At 26.8% G+C, this 14,093-nt stretch overlaps 1 long non-coding RNA gene across 1 annotated transcript; it reads right to left on the minus strand.

Moving 5' to 3' along the window:
• Positions 1-9,192: 9,192 nt before the first annotated feature.
• Positions 9,193-9,635, minus strand: LOC135929073 (uncharacterized). The gene is made up of 3 exons (XR_010572477.1): positions 9,507-9,635; positions 9,342-9,410; positions 9,193-9,245 (listed from the first exon to the last, which is right to left on the minus strand). It is a non-coding gene; the product is annotated as an uncharacterized LOC135929073 (long non-coding RNA).
• Between the last annotated feature and the right edge of the window lie 4,458 nt (positions 9,636-14,093).

Here is a 14,093-nt window from a genome sequence, read left to right on the forward strand (position 1 = left end):
AAATACCTATCATGCAATACAACATTCAGAGAGCTACAGAATCTTTCCCCATAATATTTAACGACTAATATAAATGAAAAGTATACTATGTAGAACACAAATGAGCAAGGCTATCATCAATGTTATAGGATATAAATCCAGAAGGTCAATTCTTGACGATTTGAAAGATGTGCAAACATATGCAATTCTAACAAATGCATCTAATAAGGAGATGTCAAAACATTTTCCTTGATCCTCCCCTATTTCAACAAAATTAATGTCATTTCAATAAAACTATTAAAAAAAATTTCTCCAGATATGAAATATCCAAAGACATAGCTAACCATATATAATGGTAAATATGGCAGATTTGGCAATACCAATGAATTGCATGGCAGCTTTCTGATCTGATAATTCCTCAGTGAATTTGGCAAAAACCAGAGTGTATTTACAGAATTGAGTCAGCATAATGTTGGTTGACAGGTTCCTCCTAATACACGCCATCGTAGAATTTTAAAATTTTACAAACCTTTAAAAAATAAATATATTATAAAAACTGTCCTAATATTTTGAAAAAAATTTTCAAAAATAAATGGCAGAAGTATATTTAGGAATTTTACATATAGGAAATCTACTATATGCTGTTAATATGCAGTTGCAATCAGAAGAATATAATTTAATAAAGGTTCACTAAATTATGCTGCAGAAATACCAAAGTAAGAATATTATTACTCTTATCGGATAATTATTAATAAGATTTAATATCATGTCATGTTTGAGGAGATTGTAATGCTTCTTTATTTTTATGATTTGCCAAAATATTCAAAATATTAATTTTACAATGTAAAAAATTAATTTATTTGATTTTATGCAAATGTAAAAATAAGATTTTATAAAATATAGAAAGTCAAATAGTTATAGTTAATTATATTTTATTTGAGATTTAAATAATGGAACTAAACGTTTACCGTCGTTCTGGCATGACATTTTATAATTTTGTTTAACCATTAACTCGGCCTCTAATGTTGTTTAAGCAATTCGATTTCTCTCCTTTCTCCGGGCAGTCCTCATCAGGCTAAAAATGCGCTCGGATGAGGCATTAGAATGAGGTAAGGAGAAAACATACTCACAAATTTTTCCCAAGCATGGGGATTTATCGTTATTACAAAAAAATTCCACCCATTTCTCCTCTGCTTTTAGACCATCTAACTTTAAGTATTCTGGCGAATCATAAAAAATGGAAAAAATTACAATCTCTTAAAACAAGGCTTCAATGTCTATTGGTAATTTTAATATATTTATTAAATTACAAAAACCATCAAATGATGGCTTCTGTTCCAAGGTCATAATATTTAAACATTTGTAAATAGAGTTATTAAAATCAAATTTTGATTGTAAATATTCTAAAATTGTCTTAATAAAAATATCTGCTTCATTTAAAAATGTATTAATTAGAGTATTATTTGAACATTTTATTATAATATTTTTAGCAATAGCGCCATAAAATTTATTATCTATTTTTAACTGTAGAGATGAACAGAGCTGTAGCATGATTTTGTGAATCTTTATCAATAAGGAATCTTCTGATTGCAACTGAATATTAACTACATGAAGTAGATTTCCTACATGTGAAACTAATCCCAAATATGCTTCTGACATTTCAACCTCAAAAAAATTTTTCAAAATTTTAGGACAGCTTTTAAAATCTTTATTTAAGAAGTATTTCTTTAAGGGTTCGGAAAATTTTAAAATCCTCTCGATGGCAGGTATTAATGATAACCACCTGATAGGTACATATCGTAACAACTCACACCATTCCAAATCAGATCACTCCACCAATTCTTTTAATTCAGTGACTCTTTTAGTTGGTGAACTAAATTCGTTAAAACATTTCATCACAATTACTTCGACATATACACATAGTATATTCATTGCCTTCTTGCAAGAATTATGCAGTATATGGCATATACAGCCAATTGGTATTAATTCATTATTGAGCTGCCTCAATTCTTGAATAATATATCAATTATATTTATAATCTTTTGCTTGACATATACTTTATGGAATAGTATAAAAGTAAGTAGTGAAAAATATTATTTAATCAATATTATTCATCCACTAAATTTATTTAAAAGAATTAGAGATTAGAATAATATCCACTTCTAAAAGTTCTATTCTTCTAACACAAAAATTTTGAAAATGTCAAGTGGAGCACTGCAATTCTAGATAACGATATAAAATATATTAAGTAATTTAAAATATATTTATAATAATTATACATACTGTTCTAACTTCTATTCTTTCTAACACAAAAATTTTGAAAATGTCTAGTGGAGAATTGGAGAATTTTATAAAAAATATATTTTAGAGCGGAAAAATAAAATAAAAGAACTAGACATATTTTTCGAATAAATATTTTAAAAAAAATATAAAAATAATCACATACTGTCTCTCAAAATTATTATTTATATATTAAAAACATTAAAATGCTAAAAAAAAAATTGTGGGAGCTTTTTGTGGGAGATTTCTAATTGTGGGAGTTTTGTGGGAGTGAGATGTATGTGGGTAAACTAAAAAATTGTGGGAGACCCCCACTGATGGGGGGAGACATGGCAACCCTGTTCAGAACATGAGTATACTAGCTAAATTAGGTTGCTCAAATATTCTTTATAACTACAAGTTAATATATTAAACATTCCTGGCCCGAGACCTATTTTATAAAAATAATTTAGTTCGGGCTTAATAATTTAAAAAATTTAAACCGCGCCGGCAGGGGGTGGACTCGTTACGATACGGCCTCGTGGGCATTCATTTATAACGGCCTCATTTGTTCCCTTAAATGGTTTCTTCAAATTATATGATTTTTATAACTAACTATTTACATTTTTAAAAAAATAATAGTATGACATCATACTTATATATTTTGTTTTAAATTGATTATCTAAATTCATATTCATTGCACATATATATCTTGTATTAAATATAGTTATATATAGCACTATAAAATAAAATATACATGTTAAATATAAAATACCTACTCAATAATCAATTATATCAGAGTTGTTAATAGATACTTTTTAAATGGATCTAGATACGGATACATCGTCTGAAAATTTATCTAGATATAGATACAATTTTTATTATACTCTTATATATAGTGTTTGCAATGGTCCGGTCCCTTTTTTCTAAAATAAGATCGGAATAATGGACCGTTAAGTCAAATGAGACCGGACCGTGTGACTATCGGTCCGGTCCGGTCGGTCCCATATAATTTTTTTTATTAAGCTACAAAAGTTTTTCCTGGCAATTTTGCTAGTATGAATATTTATGACTCATTTTACCTAGGTAATTGTTTAGAATTTTTTTTTCCGAAAGGTAGTATAAGTGAACACTTTAATATTAGGATTTATGTATTCAATCACAAAAATTTAATTTAATCATAGTATTGTAAACTTTTATTTTCTTTAATCGTCAATCGGACCGGAACACAGAACCGTGTTGTAGAACCGGACCGTCCCATTAGACACAAGAGCATGATGGGACCGACTTGGACCGGACCGTCGGCCCGACGTCCGACCGGACTTTAAACACTACTAATATAGTTTGTATAATCTTAAATTAGATTCTATTGTAAAAATTAATGAAATGAACTAAAAATATTGACTCGTTATCATATTTATCAAAATATAACTAAAATAATGATTTTTAGATTTTAATATTGTTGTTAAACAGCTCGTTTTCAGCTTTTAAAAAAATCGGCTCAAGCCGTTTAACAACACTAGATTTTAATTTAATATATGGAAATCGAAATATATGATTATAAATAATTATTTATTTCAGTAATAAAATATTTTCAAAATTTTGGTCATTAAAGCACCCTCGTTTATTTGAAAAGACATTTTTAGCTATACTACTAAGTCTTTCGGCGCTTAAAAATACTAAAATCTCGACTTTTTGAAAAAATAATTTAAAATTTGTATCAAAATTTAAATCATTAAACAATCATATCTGCTGCTATGGGTTGCTGAAAAAATCGGCCAACAACTGTATGTCGGCAAATTATATTTTTTTGTGGAGCTAATGTTTTGATTATTTTTATAAATGAAACATTTTCAACAACTGAAAATGGCTGCAGTGTTGCAACTTGCAAGTTGAGGTAATGCTAACTAAAATTTTCATATTTTTTGGTAGACATGGCAGATATGTTTTCATTATTTTGAAATATTTTTTAAAATATGCTCTATAAATTGTCATGGATAAACAATGTCGGAACTTGTTGATGCTTCATTGATTATTACTTCTTTCTCTTCCTCTTTGTCACTATTAATATTAATCTAAATAAATTTTAAAAATTAGTATAATAAAATAAAATTAACCAATTTTATTGAAAATGACAGATACCTTGAATAGATTGTAATATCAAAATTTGTTTGTTTTAAGCCTGAAATTTTTTTTAGATACCCGATGAATTATATTTGTCAATGTAATCTAAAATATTTAAAAGAAAATTTATCTTACATTTTTATGAATATTAGTTTTATTTTTATAAATAACACTGTTATTTCTTTTATAATACAATATTATATATTCTCAAACTTTTAGCGTTTTACTAATGTTGTTCAACTACTCGATTTGATCTGATTTTTAAAAACGGCTAACTATATTTTAGACAGGTAAATATTGCCTAAGCCTCGAGATTTAGCTTATAGATTTCCATACCTTTGTGGCATCTATAATCAAAATTTCCGGTTTTGCCTAATAATTTTATGGATAAAATTTTGAGTTAGCCGTTTTTAAAAATCGGCTCAAATCGAGCCATTTAACAACACTATTTTTTACCATGTATTTTTTATAAACTAATTAAAATTACCACAAATACAATTTATTATATAACAAATTTTTTATAGTATCAATATGTAATATAAATATTTGTTTAAAAGATAAAATAAATATGCTTATTAAATGATAATTCTCGCTGAAAAATACGGTAAAATACCGAATAGGTAAATTTTTATATAATAAACTTTGGGCTTTTATGCATTTTGCTAATTAAAATATGTATTTTGGCAAGATGAGTAGATAAGCTGTCTAAGCCCGCTTGAACGATAATATTAATTACGTGTGCTAAGCATCTATTATTATTTGCATTGGCGTTACCATTATTTATGAAATAATCTACCAACAGATAAAAAATAATATTGCCTTTCATACAATAGATAGTCAATATTTTAAGGACATATTTAGATATTTAAATAAGAATGTCAAAATATGATGCAGGCAAACTGCCATCAAGCACCTAGGCTCATTATATAATTGTGCCAAAAACAATATAATAAACATTTTGAATCAAGAAGAATGTCAGTTATCATTAACTACAGATATCTGGACTGGGCTAAATTCTCTATCATATTGTGCACTAACAGTCCATTTTATAAATAAGGATTGGAAGTTGAAAATTTTTTTACTAGATATAATAGAATTCCCGCATCCTCACACGGGAATAGATATATTTGAGTTGATAATATCAACTCTTGAGGAATTCCAAATTGAAAAAAAAATATTATCTATAACCCATGATAATGCTGCAAATGTTATATTAGCTGCCGATTTGTTGGTAGATTATTTCATAAATAATGGTAACGCCAATGCAAATAATAATAGATGCTTAGCACACGTAATTAATATTATCGTTCAAGCGGGCTTAGACAGCTTATCTACTCATCTTGCCAAAATACATATTTTAATTAGAAATGCATAAAAGCCCAAAGTTTATGCAAGAGTATATCAATTTAAGTGGAGGTTGTAGGATACCACTAGATATAGCCACTAGATGGAACAGTATGTATTTAATGATAACTACTGTTAATAAAGTAATATTTTATCATTTGATATTTTTTATAATCATATTTTAATAGAATATAGATGCCATCATTAATATAAGTAGGCGATATTTACCCAATAAAGATAATTTGAACCAGGAGGAGGCTAAGTTATTGATTGAGCTAGAGTCATTTTTATATCCATTCTATAAAATCACGTGTGAAATAAGTTCGGCGTCATCATCTACAATTGGGATGTCAGCCTTATATTTAGATAATATAGCGAATTCTTTATCGCTTAATGCCCAATCACATAAAAATATAATTATAAAAAGTGCTGCTAATATAATGAAAGAAAAATGTAATATTTATATCGAATATTTCACCACATTTTCAAATTATGCATCATCATTTCTTGATCCAAGAATTAAGAAAACATTTTTACCAAATTTCATAAATAACCTTGGGTTTTATGAAAAATTCAAAAAAGTATTTGATGATTATGGTACATCGAAATCAATATATGATTTCGAGGAGGAGGATAATAATGAATCCAATCTAATGTCTGTCAATATTCTGAATGAGTTAAGAAGGTAAATATAAATACTTAATTATATAGAATACTCATAAAAACTTCTAACAAACATTTTTGAAGCTATATTGGAGTGACTAAATTTAAATATTATGCTTACATTAAACAAAAATTATGATAGTTATTTGAGTTAATATAAATATTTATTAAACATTTAAAAATAGAGACTTAAGAACTTATAAAATTAATAAAGCATATAGTTGCAAAATAGGCATTTTTAAAATATGTTTGTTACAAGGTTTTACAATGGATTTGATTATATAATAAATAGTTAATTTAATTTAAATATTTTATATTAAGGAAATCATACATTATGCCAAATTTAGACGGAGAAGAAATCGAAGAATATTTAACAGATCCGGTTGCTCAAACCTCTGTTGATATTATAGATTGGTGGTCTCGAAACGCTAATCGTTTTCCAAAGCTGTCGACAATGGCCAAGGATTACTTATGCGAACAAACTACGTCCGTAGCAAGCGAACGTATTTTTTCTCGAGCCGGCGCAACCATTACTAAGAAGAGGAATAGGATGTCAGCCTCAACGTTAAAACAATGCCTATGTATAAATTCATGGGATGTTAATGTTTTAAATTTGCGTGACGAATTTTTTGTATAATTTGTTATTTTTCAATTATTTGTTATTTGATTTCATATAATTTTTATTTTTTATTTATGAAAATAATAAAGATATGAAAATGTGCCTTATTTATTTTGCATTTGTAAATTTTTACTTATAAAATATAAGAGCCTACTTGCGATAAATGAATAATAAATATATCATTTTAAAAAAAATAATAGTTAATATTTCTAAAAAGAAAAGGGGGGGGGGGTTTATAGATAAAAATTTTTTAATTCCTAATTAGTAGTATCTCTGAAGATCTAAATGTTTTCCAAATTTTTTCTATGATATTCATTCTTAAGTATGAATAATTGGATTTTGCATAAGTCATCCACACAATTACCAAAGAAAAAAAATCAATTAAAATTTATAATGATGCAATAGTGGTAGAAAGTATTTAGGGGGTTTAGCAAGGCCCGCTAACAATCGCTTTAACAATCGTGATATGTAAACAAAATATTTGTAAAACTCAGAAATTATGAAAAATAATTTAAAATTTGTCAAGAATTATATCCATGATCTTAAATCAAATAATAATTAAAATCTTGTGTTTCAAATCAAATTTGATATAAAAAATTTATAGTAGTTACATATTACTTAATATTTTTATAAGATTAGAAAAAATATATCTGAATGTCTTAAATTTAAAAATGAGTTCCTTGCTCAATTTTCCCTGTATTTTCCTATTATCTAGCAATCCTTTAAAAAGTTTCAAAGGATATACCACTCATATTTAATACCAAATATTATAAACTAAGTTCAAGTTAAAAAAAAAGAATGAAATATAATAGCAGTATCAATATTAGAGATTTAGAAATATTTTTCTAATTATAAAAACTTTTTACTAGTCTGAAAATAAGTATAATTTATTTTATATTTCTAGATTTTTAAGGGTGGAGTCAAAAAGTAATGAAAGAAAAAATTTCTTACTGAATCCAAATATTTTATAACATCTTTCCAATATCAAAATTTTTTTAAATAGGCTTAAAACAATTTTAAATAAAATTTTCCTCATTGGAATAAAATATAATTGCAGTGACACCTTATTACTAGATTCAATGGTTTTAGAAAATCTATTAAATATCCAAAACTTTTTACAAGACTTTAAACATAAATAAAATGTTTTTTTAATTTTTACATTTCAAGCGTGGTGATAAAAAAAATAAAATTTTTGAACTTTATAATATTAAAAACCACTAAGATTAAAAGAAAGTTTAAAAAAACTTAAAGATGACGATTATGACAATTGTCACTTTTCTAAGGTACATATTCACTGAAAATTTAATTTAACATGTTTACAATATATATTTTTACCTATTTGCTTCAAAAAATTCGACAAAACTTAAAAATGACGATTATGACAATTGTCACTTTTCTAAGATACACATTCACTGAAAATTTAATATAACATGTTAATATATATATTTTTACCTATTTGCTTCAAAGAAATTCGACAAAACTTAAAAATGACGATTATGACAATTGTAACTTTTCTAAGGTACATATTCACTGAAAATTTAATATAACATGTTAATATATATATTTTTACCTATTTGCTTCAAAGAAATTCGAAAAAACTTAAAAATGAAGATTATGACAATTGTCACTTTTCTAAGGTACATATTCACTAAAATTTAATTTAACATGTTCACAAAATATATTTTTACCTATTTGCTTCAAAAAAATTCGAAAAAACCTAAAGATGACGATTATGAAAAATTTTAACGCAAGCCCACCCAGCAAGCTGACCCAGCAAGCCGACCCTGCAAGCCGACCCAGCAAGCCGACCCAGCAAGCCGACCCATCAAGCCGACCCAACAAGCCGACCCAGCAAGCCAACCCATCAAGCCGACCCAACAAGCCGACCCAGCAAGCCGACCCACCAAGCCGACCCAACAAGCCGACCCAGCAAGCCGACCCAGCAAGCCGACCCAACAAGCCGACCCATCAAGCCGACCCAACAAGCCGACCCATCAAGCCGACCCAACAATCCGACCCAGCAAGCCGACTCATCGGGTCGGCCCAATGGGTCGGCTCATGTGGCCCATTGGGTCGGGTCGGGTCTGATCTATGGCTAAATGGGTTGGCTCGGGTTTAAGGTCGTTTTTTTCGGCTCAAACCTTGCTGGGTTTTCGGTCAAGCCGACCCGACCCAGCAATTTAACAACACTACTAGCAGGTTTCTCCAAATCTAAATCTTCAAGAATATTAATAGTGTCAATTGTTTTTGAAACATTCTTATAAAAATATGTTTTATAATATAAATATTGTAATAAATATTAAAATATAGACAAATAATAAATCTCACAAGAATTTTAATAAATAGGGCTTACATGGCTAGCAGGTTTCTCCAAATCTACATCTTCAAGAATATTAATAGTGTCAATTGTTTTTGAAACATTCTTATAAAAATATGTTTTATAATATAAATATTGTAATAAATATTAAAATATAGACAAATAATAAATCTCACAAGAATTTTAATAAATAGGGCTTACATGACTAGCAGGTTTCTCCAAATCTACATCTTCAAGAATACCAAAAAATTAGAAAATATATAGCAGCTTTTTACATGAGAATAATTGCTTTATAGGTTACCAAAATGGCGTCCCCAGCTGATTTGTATTGATGTATACTTTTAATGAATGAATCGTCAGTCTAGGTATATTATATGTCATTGGTAGTGTTGTTAATCGACTGAGTCGAGTCGACTTAGTCGAAAACTGAGTCTAAGTTTTGGGTCGAAAAAATCGACCCAAACTGACTTGAGTTATGAACTCGAGTCGTGAACTCAAGTCGTGAACTCAAGTCGACTCAAGTTGTGAATTCAAGTCGACTCAAGTCGTGAACTCAAGTCGACTCAAGTTGTGAACTCAAGTCGTGAACTCAAGTCGACTCAAGTTGTGAACTCAAGTCGTGAACTCAAGTCGACTCAAGTCGTGAACTCAAGTCGACTCAAGTCGTGAACTCAAGTCGACTCAAGTCGTGAACTCAAGTCGTGAACTCAAGTCGTGAACTCAAGTTGTGAACTCAAGTCGTGAACTCAAGTCTATATACTTGAGTCGACTAGAGGATGAATATTTTTATAAACCTGAGTCGTTGACTAGAGGACGAATATTTCAAATTAATTATTATTAATTAAGATATTTGTTTATTACTTTTTTTTATTTTAGACTTCCAACTTGAGTTGCAAATAACGTAAATGGGCTAAAATAAGCATTGCTAACATGTTTAAATAAAATTTTAGTGAAAATGTACGATAGATAAGTGACATTTGTCATAATCGTTGTTTTTAAAGTTTTTCGAATTTTTTTGACGTAAATGGGCTAAAATAAGCATTGCTAACATGTTTAAATAAAATTTAAGTGAAGATGTACCCTAGATAAGTGACAATTGTCATAATCGTTGTTTTTAAAGTTTTTCGAATTTTTTTGACGTAAATGGGCTAAAATAAGCATTGCTAACATGTTTAAATAAAATTTTAGTGAAAATGTACGATAAATAAGTGACAATTGTCATAATCGTTGTTTTTAAAGTTTTTCGAATTTTTTTGACGTAAATGGGCTAAAATAAGCATTGCTAACATGCTTAAATAAAATTTTAGTGAAAATGTACGATAGATAAGTGACAATTGTCATAATCGTTGTTTTTAAAGTTTTTCGAATTTTTTTGACGTAAATGGGCTAAAATAAGCATTGCTAACATGTTTAAATAAAATTTAAGTGAAGATGTACCCTAGATAAGTGACAATTGTCATAATCGTTGTTTTTAAAGTTTTTCGAATTTTTTTGACGTAAATGGGCTAAAATAAGCATTGCTAACATGTTTAAATAAAATTTTAGTGAAAATGTACGATAGATAAGTGACAATTGTCATAATCGTTGTTTTTAAAGTTTTTCGAATTTTTTTGACGAAAATGGGCTAAAATAAGCATTGCTAACATGTTTAAATAAAATTTTAGTGAAGTTGTACCCTAGATAAGTGACAATTGTCATAATCGTTGTTTTTAAAGTTTTTCGAATTTTTTTGACGTAAATGGGCTAAAATAAGCTTTGCTAACATGTTTAAATAAAAATTTATTGAAGATGTACTAAGAAAATCATAATATTTTTTTTATTTTTGTCAATTTTTCTTTAACTTTTATTTATTTTAGTTATTCCTTTTTAATTTATTTCTATTTTTTTATTAATATTTATGTCAAACTTTTTTTTAATGCGACAATTGTCATATGCGTTATTTTTTAAGATTTTTGAAATTTTTGGACACAAAAGGATTATAATATAATTTATTTTGTAAAGATATTATATTATAAATTCAATGAAGATGTTCCCTGGAAAAATGATAATTATAATAGGTAGGTATTTTTAAACATATAAGATTTTTTTGTGACGCTAATGGGCAAAAAGTTGTTTCTTTTAGCTAAATAGGCTAAAGTAAGTATTGCAAACATTTAAATAAAACTTCAGTGAAGATGTTCCCTGAAAAAGTGACAATTGTCATAATCGTTATTTTTAAAGTTTTTACGCAAATGGGCATTAATATAGAATGCTAACATGTTAAATTAAAAATTATGAAGATGTACCCTAAATAAATTCTAATGACAATTGTCATCGTTATTTTTATTTTCAATATTTTTAATTTTTTTAGCCTAAATAGACTAAAATAGGTATTGCAAACATTTAAATAAAACTTCAGTGAAGATGTACCCTAGAAAAGTGACAATTGTCTTTTGGCGCCAATTTTTATTATTTTTTGATAGCCCTTTAGAGAATATTTTTACTTACAATATGATATATAATTAGTTTTTGAGATATAAGCATTTTAAAAATTTTACAGATTTGAGCCCCTATATCTCAAGAACCAGGTGTTATAGCGAGCTAAAATAAACGGCTTTCTCATTTATTTACCCTTCTAAATAATTCCAGAAAAAAAATGAAATAAAGGCGTGGATAAAATTTATTTTTAACTATTTTATATAATTATTTTTACTTTTTGCAAAGTCCTGTCTGATACATTTTTTATATTTTATATTTATTTTATAAACAGACAAAGTTAGATCATGTTTTTTTTCAAATAATATTTTATTTTTTGTTTATTTACATAAAAATATAAAAAATTCTTTGAATCTCCTACAAAAATAAGAATCAAATCATATATTTACATAATTCTTGTTTTCGAATCGAATAATTATATTATTCGTATTAGTACGAATTAAATAATTCCTTATTCGTATCGGTTCGAATAATGAAAACATTATTGGATTTGATAGAAAATATAATCAAATATGTTCATTTGAAATGATATTTTTTTTTGATTTTATACAATTTGTGAAACCTTAGATAAAAGCTGTTAAAAAGCTTATAATCTTATATTAAATAGATTTTTACCACATATCTTCAAATTATTATATAAATTACACAATATTTATTTATTTTGTAAACATAAAATAACTTTTTAACATAATACAATAAATAAGATACAATATAGATAATAAATGAAATATTATATATTATATCTCTAACATCCCAGTTATTAAGGCACATACAATATTTAACGGTTGTCCCCGACATCCTATTTCGTTTCTTCGTTAAAAAATCAACGGCCTTGCTAAAGACTCTTTCACTAGGAACGCTTGTTGTTTGTTGTGCGAAGAAATCTTAAGCTATGAGCGACAACGTTGGGTAAAAATCACTATTTTTGGCCCACCAATCAAGTATATTAGTTGAAGCTGGTGCAACCGGTTCTTTGCTGTAATCTATAAATTCATCTCTACTGAGATCTGGATATTCATAAGCCTCCCTAAAAATTATAAATTAATATATCAAACATTTATAATTACTTTCTCATTTCGTTATGCATGCAAACCGAATAGGGCTGTGTTTCCATATCATCTTTTGAGAAGTCATAAACATTCGCTCTTTGCGATGGCCAACCATAGCTTTTATATAATGATTTAAATTTTTCATTATAATCCTCCTTTGCTATAAATTTAGGCATATATTTTAATTTAGTTTTAGGATCTAATAGTGTAGATACAAAATTGCTAAATGAACTCATCAAATTTTTATAAGTTGCACATTTTATCAACATTTTACTAGCCGCATTTTTAAGATCGCTATCGAGATGATTTTTCGAAGTTTCGTCTAAAATCTGCTCTATCTTTGTCATAAATAAAACTGAGGTTCCAATAGTAGAAGTATCTGACGATATTTCAAGTGTTATTTTATAAAAAGGTTTTAAAAAAATTTCAATTTCGTTTAAAGATCTCGCCTCACTATCATTTATATCGAAAGGTGCCATATATTTTTTCCCAAGGTCTTTAATTGCATCTAAATTCTATATAAATTAAATATATTATTATGCAATGTTATATCACTAAAATTTCAAAATTGTAAAACTATTATTTGAATATTATTGAATAAAATAATTATATTATGGTTTAAAAGGTAGGGAAGACTGGGATTTGTAAAAAAATGGTTCGACTAGACCTAGTTCCCTTTATATATAGTCAAAATTTTGTAAAATTAATTACCATTGACCATATATCTTTTAGTAGAATATAAAAGACATTATAAAAAAATTATATTAGAAAAAATCTATTATATGTCATTATTAATAATATCATATTTGCTACAATTTATATAAAGTAATTAATGAGAATGAGACAGTCAAAAAAAAATCTAAGAATTTATTAATATTCTTTTTATTTTTACGGTTTATATTTTTTAAAATATATTTAGCCTTTTCAATATTAAAATTTATTAATTCATAAGGCAAAACATTAAATAAAAATAAATAAATGAGGGAGAGAAAGAGACAATGGGAAAAACGAAAAGAAAAGAAAATGAAATGCATTTTTTATACTTTATTTTTTATAAATATAATTAAATAAATGTATCCCACCCAAATTTATAAATGGGGGTTTTATTATAAAACAATTATTTTATTCATTTTTTTTATTTTATATAACATTATTAATTCCTGATTTTTTATTTCAAAATATAATAAACAAGTGAAAATAAAAATAAAAGGAAAAAACAAAAAAGTTAAACTTAAAATTAAAAATTACAAAATTTTTTTTTATA

Source organism: Gordionus sp. m RMFG-2023, chromosome 4 (assembly GCF_954871325.1).
Source record: "Gordionus sp. m RMFG-2023 chromosome 4, tfGorSpeb1-WG-v2, whole genome shotgun sequence".
Classification (NCBI taxonomy): Eukaryota; Metazoa; Nematomorpha; class Gordioida; order Chordodea; family Parachordodidae; genus Gordionus; species Gordionus sp. m RMFG-2023.